A 12,682-nucleotide genomic window follows, 5' to 3' on the forward strand; every position below is an offset into this window, starting at 1 on the left:
GCTTAAGGCCATTGGGATGATGCCAAAGACTAGGGGTGCACTCACCCTATCCTGTGTGATCCAGAGGTCTTATTCAATCCTCATTCTTTGCCATCTGCCAGTCTGAGTCTGCCTGCATCCTTCTGGTATCCAGGCACCATTATATATCAGACCAGACTGAAAGGAATGATGCATAAATGGGCAGGAGTGTTAGCAGAGTCTTGACCTTCCAAGTGTAGGAGAAACAGCCATTTCTGGGCATGGCTTTCAGTGAGACAGATGTATTCATTGGGGGTTAACAAGGGCTACATAGACCTTGCCATGAGGGTAGTGTCATTTGGTATGTGTGTACATCATTGGTAGGGGCTGAGATGCTGGAAATTCTTCATTTGCATGAAGAGGAATTCCTGGTGCTTGTGTGATGCGTCCTTATAAGGATATTAGAAGTTTAGCCTGAAAACTGGCTACCAGCATACCTGTGTACTTCAAGGGTGGCAGAGGTTGTATATGTACAGGTTATGTGCATGGGCAGTTCCAGGCTTAGAGTAAGGCAGGAACAGTCTTATTCATGCAGGTCTCAGAATGAGATTTTCAGCATTTGAACACATTTTAAACTGACTGTTGCTCTGAAATGGCTCTCCAAGTCACCTGGATTTCTGGCTCAACAAAGAAAAGCAGAGAACAAGGACCCTTAGGATGGATCAACAGTAACAGAGAAATGGCAGGGAAGCTTGTAGCCAGAAATCTTTGGCATGCCTCAACCAGAGATGAGAGTCCACAAAAGAATGTGAGAGAAGGTACAAATTCAGTCCAGAAGATAAAAGCTCACAAATGTGACCACCAGCATCAGGATGGTGTGGGATGCTCTGGTCTCAGCATGGCCTCTTCTGATTGTGGGAGTGTGTGTGCTGAAGTCTGTGGTGGGGTCTGATCAGGTGAATCACCATGGAGACATGGATCCAAACCAATGCTAGTGAACATAATGTCTTGGGAAAACCTCAAGAAGCTCATGCCTAAACTCAACTCACAGTTGGAGCAGCCTTTAGAATCAGTGTCATTGTGCGTGTCCTGTGGACCAGTGACTTTCACTGGGATGTAAAAATTATTTAAGATACTCAACAACCAGCAACTGTAACAAGAATAACTCACAACCTGGGGGACATTTCTCTGAACATAACCCTAGCCCAGTTACTAGGAACAAGAGTGAGAAACTGGTAGTGTAGAGTGAAAAATTATAAAGGCCATTTTATGAAATATGTGTAGATTTTTCACCTTAGACCTGAGCAGAAAAGTGCAGATTCCAGAATGAGAAACTGAAAATAAGATTTCAGGCCTTCATACCACCAGGACACTTGCTGGATGAATTACATTCCTCAAGCCTCAAGCAATAGGCCCACCTATGGGTGGAAGAGGCCCAAGGCAGGAAGGCATTCCTGACCATAAAGAATACAAGCCATCTAGGTGGGGCTGTGACTGGAGGAAGTGAGAAATATTTTGTAATGACGGTATAGGGGACAGTGACTTGGTAAAACTACATTTTTTAGAAAAATGATTGTACTGAGTAATTTCCATGGCTATTAACCTTTCAGGGTGGGTTTCTTTGGAATGTTTCGCTATTCTTATGTTATGTATCCTTGGCAACCCCTCACCCCCACCCCACTCCCTGGGTTTGTGGTTTTTCTCTTTAAAACGCTCCACGGACTGGATGTTGGGGTCGGACCCTACTCCTGCACAAGTATGTGGTCAGACCGCTGGCTGCCAGCTCTTTTCCCTAATAAACCTCTGCTGATTGCATCCAGGTATGGTTTCTTGTGATCTTTGGGTGGTCGTGATATCCTGAGACTTGAGGAAGGGTCTCCCAAGTATGGGGGTCTTCAGTAGGTGCTCAGCGCACAAGTGGAGTTCATGTTTGTGCCTCGAGCCACCCCATGAAAGAAGTACCCAAGTTTACATCTGATGTTAGCTGGGGGCTTCCTTGGAACAAAAAGTGTCACATGGTGTAGCTGCCTGCAGCCACGGGAAACTGGGTTCTCCTGAGAGGAAGCCTGGGAATTAACGGGAATGGAGGGTGAGAGAAACATGGGCCCAAGACAAAGTATTCTGATCAAGGCCGGAAGGTTAATAATTTGCTTTCACATATAAAGGGGAAGCCCCACCCCCCAGAGTCTCTTCTCGGTTCAGCCCAGGGGCTGGGTAAGGAGGTAGCAGTCCAGAAGGTGTCAAGGCTAGCTCAGCAGGCAGTCCATTCTTCTTAGCTCAGGTAGCAGGCTCCAAGGCCCAAGGCTGGTAATGCAATGCATCTCAGGTCCTACTGTTGCTTGGTCTATTGTGGTAAAAAGGCTCGCAGGCCTGCTCAGGCCTGGGGGAAGGGCACAACATGGTATGGAAATGATAATAGAAGGAGAATGAATGCATTGGCCAGAGCCCAGTTGGTTAGAATAACATGTATGGGACTCAGTTGGGAGTCAGTCAAGATGGGAGAGAAGTTATAGAGAAACAGAAGCATGTTGCCCACAGTCCCAACCCCAACCTGACAAAGCAACAGGATCTGAAGAGCAACTTCTTCTGTGGTTTTCAGGGTTTTTTTTTTTTTTTCTGAGACAACATGGATACAGCTTCATAGGGCATTTGCCTAAGGATCAGGTTGGACAGTGCTGTTTTCAAGAGTCTTCTCAATTATCTGAGATTTTCAATTGATTTAGAGCCTTTTTCTTGAAAAAGTTGGCACTGTTTTGTCACTTTACAGGAGCTTTTCCTGGAAAACACTGAGTAGACATTGATCCAGAATGTCAACTTTATACATGGTATCCTTTCATTTCACTCATGATGGAACTCTCTCTGTCTCTCTGTCTCTCTCTGTCTCTGTCTCTCTCTCCCTCCCTTGCACTCACTCTGTGTGTGTGTGTGTGTGTGTGTGTGTGTGTGTGATGCAACTGTATTTCTGTTGTTCAACAGTATGACACACATTTTAACACAGCATGGGCACATCTGCTCTGCCCATGTATACATGAACGTTTGGAGACAGTAGTGCATTTTTGCTTCATGAGAATTAGACATCATTCCTCAGGTGTTAAGAAATATAAATTTTTTTTGTTGGAGAGATGATTCTGAATTTAATGACTTCTACTTAGCTTTATGGCACTTTATCCATGTATTTCTAGTCAAACTCAAAAGCAAAACAGTGATATGCATAAAATAAGTATATCTTTAAAAATGTAATAATAGACTAGAGCGCTAGCTTAGTATTTACGAGCACTGAATGCCGTTCCAGATGACCTGGGTTCAACTTCCACCACCCACATGGCTGCTCACAAGTGTGTAACTCTAATTCCAGGGATTTCCAACCTTCACATTCATACATGCAGACAAAACACCAGTGCTCATGAAATAAAAGTAAATACATCTTTAAAATTAGAATACACATTTAAATCCAGGCTTTATAAAAAATGTGAATGAAATATGTTTTCCCCACATTAATTGATAGTTGTCATATATTTTTATACTACTCACCATAGTGATAGAATACAAAATAGTTGTGAAAAGGGCACTTGTTTTTTGTTGACACAGAAGAACCTTAGTTCAAACATGTATCATCTATGTGGGAAAAATTCTGAGGGATCCTGGCATATCATTGATTCTTTCATTTTTGAGGTTCTTCTGTTTTCTAATTAATAGGGTGCTGGACACATATCTATTTCATCTCCAACTTTTGTGAATCACAATAAAAAGATGAACACAATCAGCATTAACTTCCTTGTACACACAAATTAGTTGAATGTTAGTTTTATAAAGCTCATGTTTTGTTTGCAACTTACTTCATTTATTTTTTGTCCCATATGAACAATGAGCTTCTGTATAACAACTAAAGGTCTGTCAGTGCATATATAGTCACTCACATATAGTCTCACATTAAAGTACATTTTCAGATGAGTTCTGAGTCATCAAATAGACATTAATCAAATAGGTGATGAAATTATATAAATTATGGGGAAAAATTCTAATGACTAATATTTACTTTGGCAGACACTGTGGCTTATAGAAGGGAAAAGAAAATTTAAGCAGAAAACTAAACTTGCAGATATCTCACCTGCTCAGTCCCAGCAAAGATGTGTTTGCTCACAGAGACATGGGCCAGCTCCTGAACATATTGAAGAAATAGCTCTGACTTCCTCTCCCTTTGAAGAACATCCCTGTGTATATAAATTTAAATGTATAAATGTAAAATTTGAGGTGTCAGTTACTGGCCCTACTTTATTCAAATGATAAAAAGATGGATAGCAAGTTCATGGAAACAGTGTTTATAATAGCCCCAAATAATATGAACTAACTTGGTGTAATTCGAACCAAGCAAGTGAAGGATGTGTATGCAGTAAATTTACACAACGGAATATAACTCAGCTATTAAATCAATGAATTTGAAAAATTCTCAGGCAATTGGATGGAACTAGAAAATATCACCCTGAGTGACGTAAGCCAATCAAAAAAACAAACAAAAAAAAAACCCAAAAAACAAACAAACAAACAAACAAAACACATGGTATACAATCACTGATAATTGGATATTAGCCCTAAAGCTCACAATACCCAGGATACAACTCACAGAGCAAGTGAAGCTCATGAAGAAGAAAAACCACGTGTGGGTGCTTTGGTCCTTCCTAGGAGTAACAAAATACTCATGGGAGCAAATATTGAGACAAAGTGTGACAGAAACTGAAGGAGAAGTCATCTGGAGACTGTTTCACCTGGGTATCCATCCCATGTGCAGTCACCAAAGGTAGACACTGATGTGGATGTCAGGAAGTGCATGCTGACAGGAGCCTGATATAGCTGTCTCCTTAGAGGTCTGTCAAAGTCTGACATACACAGAGGTGGATGCTCACAGCTAACCATTGAACTTATCATGGGGTTCCCAATGGAGGAGTGAGAGAGAAGACTGAAGAAACTGAAAGGTTTTGTGGCCCCATGGAGAGAGCAACAATATCAACCAACCAGAGCTCCCAGTGGCTAAACCACCAGCCTGGGAGCACATAGGAAGGGACTCATGGCTCCAGATGTATATGTATGGAAGAATGGCATTGTGGGCATTGGTGGAAGAGGAGGTCCTTGGTCCAATGAAGGCTGCATGTCCCAGTGTGGGGGAATTCGTGGGTGGGGAGGTGGGAGTAGATGGGTGGGAGGGGGCACATCCTCATAGAAGCAGGAGGAGGTGGGATGGGATAGGGGGCTCCTGGGGGGGGGGGAAATGGGGAAAGTGGATCACATCTGAAATGTAAATAAAATATCCCCCCCACAAAAAAAGAAAATAAAGGGGACTGATTGAAATTTAAAAAAAAAAAAAAATGCGGTACTAAAAAATATCATCCTGAGTGAGGTAACTCAGACCCAAAAGGATATGCATGGTATATACTTGTTGCAGCCCGAGCTACCCCAGGCTTGGGGGCCAAAATGTCTCGGACTGCTCTATCAGTGTTGGGACCCACACTGCCTAAAGCCTTGGGAACTAACTTGTTAGCCCGCACTGCCCCACGCAGCTCCGGTCTGTGGGTCGGGGTTCAGCAAGAGAGAGAGTGAGGATGAACGTGAAGAATGGAGACCAGACAGAGTGTGATTCGATCCCGTTTATTCTTCAGTCTCTCTAGTCCAAGTCCCAAGTCTTGAGTTCCTAGTCCCTAGTGCCTCCAAGTTACTTCTTCCAAGTGCCAAGTGCCTAATACCTGATAATAATATTAATTATTCCTAGTTCTCTAGTCCAAGTGTCTTCTACCTCATGTCTAATACCTACTCCAAGTTGTACTCAACTCTTCTGTCTGCCTCTCGCCTTTTATATGTCTCACTTCTAAACCACAACTCTAAGTCACACCCTTAAGTCACGCCCTTAGGTCTTATCTCTGAATCACACCTTAAGTCACGCCCTTAAGTCTTGGCTCTAAATCTGATCTCTAAGTCTCACACCCCCAAGGGAAGATCCTGGGTATCTAAAACAAGATGTTATCATTGTAGGCTTTTGTAATCAAATCTCTTGTCAGAGTATATGGCTCAAGATGGCTGCAAGGATGATAGCCGCCTTCTGTCGGCTCCCAACATATACTCATTAATACATGGATATTAGACCAAAAAGAGAGAGAAAAGTACAGAATACCCAAGATACAGTCCAGAGCACTAAAAAAGGTCAGCAAGCCAAAGGGTCCAAATGAGGACTACTCAGTCCAACTTAGGAGAGAGAAGAAAGCAATCACAAGTGTGGAGGGAGGGAGAGACCTGGGACAGAAAGTGAACAGGGGGTAGTGGGGAGAGAAGAACCTGATCGGGTATTGGGTGAGGGAAAAAGACTGAAGCTCTGAGGGCCAGCAGAAAGAATGGAAACAGGCTACCTCGGGAGGTAGGAGGTTGGGGGTACCCTCCAGAATGCACCAAAGCCCTTGGAGGTGAGAGATTCTCAGGACTCAAAGGGAAGGTCCTTAGATGTAATGCCTGACAGTAGGGAGAGGGAACTTATAGAGCACACCTGTAGCATCAAGTGAGGGATGGGGTTGTCATCCCACAATCAAAACTCTAACACATATTTGTTCTGTCTGAAAGAATTGCAGGAATAGAAATGGAGAGGATCCTGAGGAAAAGAAGGTTCAGTGACAGGCCCAGAGTGGGATCCAGCTCAAGGGGAGGTCCTAAGGCCTGACACTATTACTGAGGCAATGGAGTGCTCTCAAAGAGGGACCTATCATGACTGCACTCTGGAAGACTCAAGAAGCAGCTGAAAGAGTCAGATGCAGATATTTGTACCAACCAACAGAGAGAAGCTGCTGACCGCGCCCCCCCCATGGCTGAATTAGGGAAAGGATGGAAAAAGCTGAGGAGGAGGAAAACCTGGACCCCCAAGATGGGGGTGGCTCAGGATCAGAAGTAGGAAGGTACAGGAGAGCTTGCCAGACATCATCCATGAGAAGAATGAAAATCTGCAACTGGTGGGGTGGGAAGGTGGGGGCATCTTGAGAATATTACAGGGGAGGGGCCAAGTATCCAAGGGGGTGACCTTAGCTGTAACTCACACAATTGAGGAAATAGAACCTGAAGAGACCAAGAGTTGTAGTCAGGCAGGAACCCCAGTGGAATGATAGGGACACCAACCCACCCACAAAACCTTTGACCCTAAATTTATCCTGTCTTGAAGAAATGCAGGCACTGGGGATAGAGCCAAGACTGAGGGAATAGCCAATCAATAACTGGCCCATGGGCAAGCAGCAATCTGACACTATTAATGATACTCTGTTATGCCTGAAGGTAGAAGTCTAATGTGGCTTCCCTGTGAGAGGCTCCATCCAGCAACTCTTTCAGACAGATATAGAAACCCACAGCGAAATGGAGGACAGAGCTTGGGACTTCTTATGGAAGCGTTGTGGAAGGATTGAGGGCCCTGATGGAAAGAGGACCTCCACAGGAAGACTAACAAAATCAACTAACCTGGACTCTTGGTGCCTACAAAGACTGAACTTCCAACCAAAGTGCATACACAGGCTGGACCTAGGCTCTCTGCACATATGTAGAAGATGTTCAGCTTTGTGTTTAAGTGGGTCCTGAACAACTGGAGCAGGGGTAATCCCAAAATTTGTTTCTTTTCTATGGGATATGTTCTGTCTCTGCTGCCTTTTCCGGCTTCAGAGAAAGAGGATACACCTAGCCCTGCAGATACTTGATAGGGCCCTTCACCCTCTCAGAAGAGAAGGGGAAAGGATGGGCAATGGATTGCAGGTGGGGATGCCCATGAGACAGCAGCAATTTAGATGTAGAGTGAATAAATAAAAGTAAAAAAGAGGATGTAGTCTGGAAATGGTGACTTTTCCTGCATTATCAGTGATTATAGAAGGAACTCAGGGGTGTATACTTGGTAGCAGATTGCAATCTGAATATAGTGATGACAAGCTATGGCCAAGTGTGCCAGAATTTCTGAATTTATATATCCATAGTCATCTTGTCACCAGAGAAGAGGCCTATTACATTGCATATTATATTCAGATTTTGTATGGAGTTGCACTCTTGTTTGTGTGCTCATGGTTGCTGCTGCTGAGAGAATCCAACCATAGAGTGTGGGCCACCGCAAGTCATGTATGTCATATCATTCTTTAGTATTCTATGAAGTGTCTCACAGTTATTATAATGGGAATATTATTGTTTTTTTCATCTTCTATTATTTACCACAATTTTGATTATGCTAGTCTGAGATTATTTCTTTTGCTTTCTTGCATGTACTTAAAACCTAAAAGACCCACTTTAAAGTGGACATTACCTTTCAACACCATCTGTAGGCCTGGATGTGTATCTAGATATTGTTTAAATTGGTTTTTTTTAATCATAGAATGACTCATGTTCTCTAGTATTGCCAATGAAGGTTTTGTTGGGTATAGTAGTCTGGGCTTGCATCTCAGAGTCTTTAGTAAATATGGCAAGGCCCTTCCAGATTTTAGTCTCTAATGAGAAGTTAAGTGTAATTCTAATAGGTCTGTGTTGCAGGCTTCCCTCACACCCAGCATAGCTGTAGCCATTTTGTTCCATGCCTGCCAGCTATTTCATATTGTTGCAGTAATATGACTGGTAGTTATTGACACAGAAAAATAACTTGACTCAGAGCCAGGTCATACTGACCAATACTCTGTTTTGTTCTGCATGATCTGAAGTTTGTTAATATTAAGAAATTTCCCAAAGCTTTATGTAGGATGCATCAAATTAAAGGTCAATATGAACTGTTATGTCTAAAATATCTTGAGTTAGAGCTGACTACTGGGCAGCACTTCCTGAACCTGTGTATGTGGTCACTGTGCTTTACAAGGTTTTAGGCTTTATAAGTTGACAGAGAAGGATGTTCAAGGCCATACCCTCAGCCCCTGAATTCTGCGCTACTGTCCGGAATGATCAGTCTTAGAGTATTCCTTCAATAAGCAATACCCATATTTGTGTGGTTTGTGAGGCAAGTCGTGTACTGCAACAATCTGCCTTCATATGTTATTTGGCCTTTTCCTCTTGAATCTTTTAAATATTCTTTCTTTGTTTTGTATGTTTAATTTTTGATTATCATGTATGGAGAAAAATTTCTTCTCTGGTTCAGTTTATTTGGTGTTCTATATGTTTATTGTACCTTGATAAGGATTCTGTTCTTTAGGATATAAAACTTTTCTTCTGTAATTTTTGGACAACACTTTCAAGGCCTGTAAAGGAATCTTTTATTATTCTAGAAGTAATTGTCATTCTGGGGGATTACTGCCTCTATCTGCTAACATAGGCCTAGTCCTTCAAGCTTCTAGCCTCCATACAATCTAATCTAGGCCTTGAAGGTTTTCAGTTTCTGTGACTTACTGCTGAATAACTTCCCCCTGTTTTATTTTTTCTTATTTCTGGCTGACTGATTCAACTCATCTGTTCCAGCTCAAACTCCCCTCCACAGTAACTGATTCAAACTTGCTTCTCTCTCAGCCTTTCCTAAATTGCTCTGCTTGATCTGGTACTAACTGTGGCAATATAATCTTAGTTTTCTGGTCTCTGGCTCATTTTATCTTCACCTGTGTCTGTGTCTATCTTGTTCTCTCTCTGAAACCTCTTTCGGTAAAACCATCCCAGCATAACTGCCTCTTCTTCTTCTCTGCACTGTCCCTCAAGTAGATTCCTGTTCTTGTCTTTTCTCATAAGAGTTGGGCATATCCTAATCTGTCAGATCTTTCTCTGATTTGTCACTTTGCTTGCCACTCAATTACACATTGCACTCAAGCATGACTGCTTTCTTCTACAAACTAAATTTAACTTCATTGTTAGGTACTAAAGGTGTGATCTAAGAGCATGTCTGTATTACAGCCAGAGGGATTACATGTGTGTGCTAAAGGCTGAGCCACACCGCAATTAGAAACACAATCCCAGCTGGAGCCATGATCCCCTCCATGTGGACTCCTTGGTTGGTGTTTTCCCCCTGGGAACTCTAGGGCATCAATGGGAGGAGAGGTCCTTGGTCCTATGAAGGCTCAATCTCCAGTGTAGGGGAATTCAAGGGCAGGGAGGCTGGAGTAGGTAGGTGGGTGGGTGGGTGGCAGAACACAATCATAGAAGCAGGAGAGAGGGGGTGGGATAGGGGTTTCCAGGGATGGGTGGTTGGTGGGAAGGAATCCAATCCCAGAGTTCAGTGTGATCAAATGTCCTGAAACAGGGGCCTTTGGACTTGCATTTGTCAACTTACTCCATTTTTATAATTTTTATATTTGGTGTTTTAATAGTATGCCACATTTCCTAGATATTTTGTTACAGGATTTATTTAGATTTAACATTTTCTTTGCCAAATGTATTCTTTTCCTTTATGGTGTTAAAAGACTGCTGTTCTCTCTCCCAGTCCTTGAATTCTGTTGGCAAGCCTTGCCTCTGTAGGTCCTGTTCCACTTCTGTGCATTTTATTTATAGATTTCCCTCTTTTTGGATTTTCTTTATTGGTTTTATTTTCACTTTCAGATCGTGAACAGATTTAGTCATTTCTTTTCTATGTTTGTTTATGTTTTTTGTAGACTTCTTTAAGGGATTTAATTATTTTTTTATAGGACCTCTACAATGTTCACTAAATGTCTTTCAAGTTCTTTTATTTGTGGTTCAATTGTGTTGGAATATTTGTGACCTGGTCTGAAAGGGTATCTAAGTTCTATTGGAAACACTGTCCTTGCAGTTATGGATTTTGTTTTTAAGCTGTCACCTTGGTATCTGGCACTGAGAAGATTGTAATTCTAGGTATTGCTATCTGATCTTACCTTCATTGGGTGGGTGTTTAGTTCCTTGGTTTTGGTTGCCCCATCTGGATCTTCAGAGTGCCTCCTGGAGTTGGAGGCTGATACAAAGCAAAGATTCAGAGAAAGTAATTTTGAAGAGAAGTATCTGTGTGAATCACTGAAGATAGGTACAGGAGTGTAGTGAATCTGCAGCAGGTGTTCTGATACAGAGTTGAGGATGAGACTTGGTGACAAATCTACTTGGTGGAATGGAGGGGGGCTGGATATCAACAGTGAGCTTCCTGATTATTTCATACGAATGGTCTATGGACTTCCAAAAATTGCATGCTAGAGTAGGAGTTTGGAACACGTTATAAGGGGTCAGGGGCTGGTTAGGAGGGAGAGATGTGTGTGACCCACTGAAGATAGGGCCAGTAGAGAAAAGGAAGGTTGCAGCATGTGTGATGCTGCAGATCTGGGGATGAGACTGTGAGATTATATTTAGAGGAGCAGCAGGAGATGTAAAGGCACATATTTATCCCATGAACTTCTCTGGCTACAGTCTAAAATAATGTCATTTTTCTCACCTAAAATATGAAAAAAAAAAACCAAAATGCCATCAATTAAAATTTTAATATCATAGAATCTAATGTTTGCTAAATAAAACAATAAAAATACCATCAGGAGAATGGTAGACTAAAAAAAAAGAAGTTAAATAGGTATAACAGAAAATTAGAATCATAGTCTTGATTTTCAATGATGAAAAGTAAAATCTCATGTGATAAGCACAAGAAATTAAACTTTTATGCTTTCATTTACATTGTAACCTGAAGAAAGACTTTCTTAGGCAAATTAAATGAGCCTGGATGTGATAATCTAGCTTTCCCTGCACAATAATTTTCCTAGTCCATATGCTAGCATGTGAGGGGATTATTTGTAAAAATAAGACATTAAAAAGGAGGATAAAGTATCATTTCTCGTTCAGGTATCTTATGCTGCTCTAGGACAAGCACAAATCCCTAATTTTCAACTAAAATTTATGTTGGCCAATTGCAAACTACATATGGGATGTTAACCTCATGGATTTGAGGTAACATTTTTGGAAACTCTTCAATTAAAAATGATTTTGTTTGGACATTCACATTAGTAAAAACAAAAGATTAAATTTAGAGTGTATTTCATCTACACATCTAAAATAAAACAATATTTCCTAAATTAATTAGAATTTTTGGTGATTTCTTTTAATGTCCCTGTTTATTTTATCAGGTAGCAGGGAGCTGTGAGACAGGTTCTCTGCCTCACAGGTATATTCTGCTATAGTGAGAGATACTATACTTTGCATGGCAATCTACTCACTTCAATCTGCACGCTGCTGAGATTGAAGTCATGAGCCGCCAAGCTTGGTTTGAAGACCCCCATACTCGGGAGACCCTTCTTCAAATCTCAGGAAATCACGACCACCCAAAGATCACAAGAAACCATACCTGGATGCAATCAGCAGAGGCTTTATTAGGGAAGTTAGCTGGCAGTCAAACCACAAGCTCTCTAGCTCCAAGAGCAAGGTTTGGCCTCGAATGGCGGGCTAAGGGGTCTTTTATACCATGGGGTGGGGAAAGGAAGGCATTTTCACGCAGTTATACATGATTGGTTGCATTTTCGCGCGGTTACACATGATTGGTTGTTTTACTGTAGAGTGAAAAATTATAAAGGCCATTTTATGAAATATGTAGACTTTTTCTTTGCCCTTAGACCTAGGCAGAAGTGCAGATTCCAGAACGAGGAACTGAATGTAAGATTTTCACTGCCCCAGGACATATTCCAGGTGAAGGACACTGCCCCTGAATCAAGCCTCAAACAATAGGCCCACCTATGGGTGGGAGAGGCCCAAGGCAGGAAGACACATTCCTGACTACAGATAAAGATGCTGCCATCTAGGTGGGGCTATAGCCAGAAGATAGTTAATCTGAAATAGTTGG

At 41.9% G+C, this 12,682-nt stretch overlaps 1 pseudogene; it reads right to left on the reverse strand.

Moving 5' to 3' along the window:
* Positions 1-588: 588 nt before the first annotated feature.
* On the reverse strand, positions 589-12,125 carry LOC143440587 (vomeronasal type-1 receptor 4-like; annotated as a pseudogene).
* Positions 12,126-12,682: the final 557 nt, after the last annotated feature.

Source organism: Arvicanthis niloticus, chromosome 30, assembly GCF_011762505.2.
Source record: "Arvicanthis niloticus isolate mArvNil1 chromosome 30, mArvNil1.pat.X, whole genome shotgun sequence".
NCBI classification, from domain to species: domain Eukaryota; kingdom Metazoa; phylum Chordata; class Mammalia; order Rodentia; family Muridae; genus Arvicanthis; species Arvicanthis niloticus.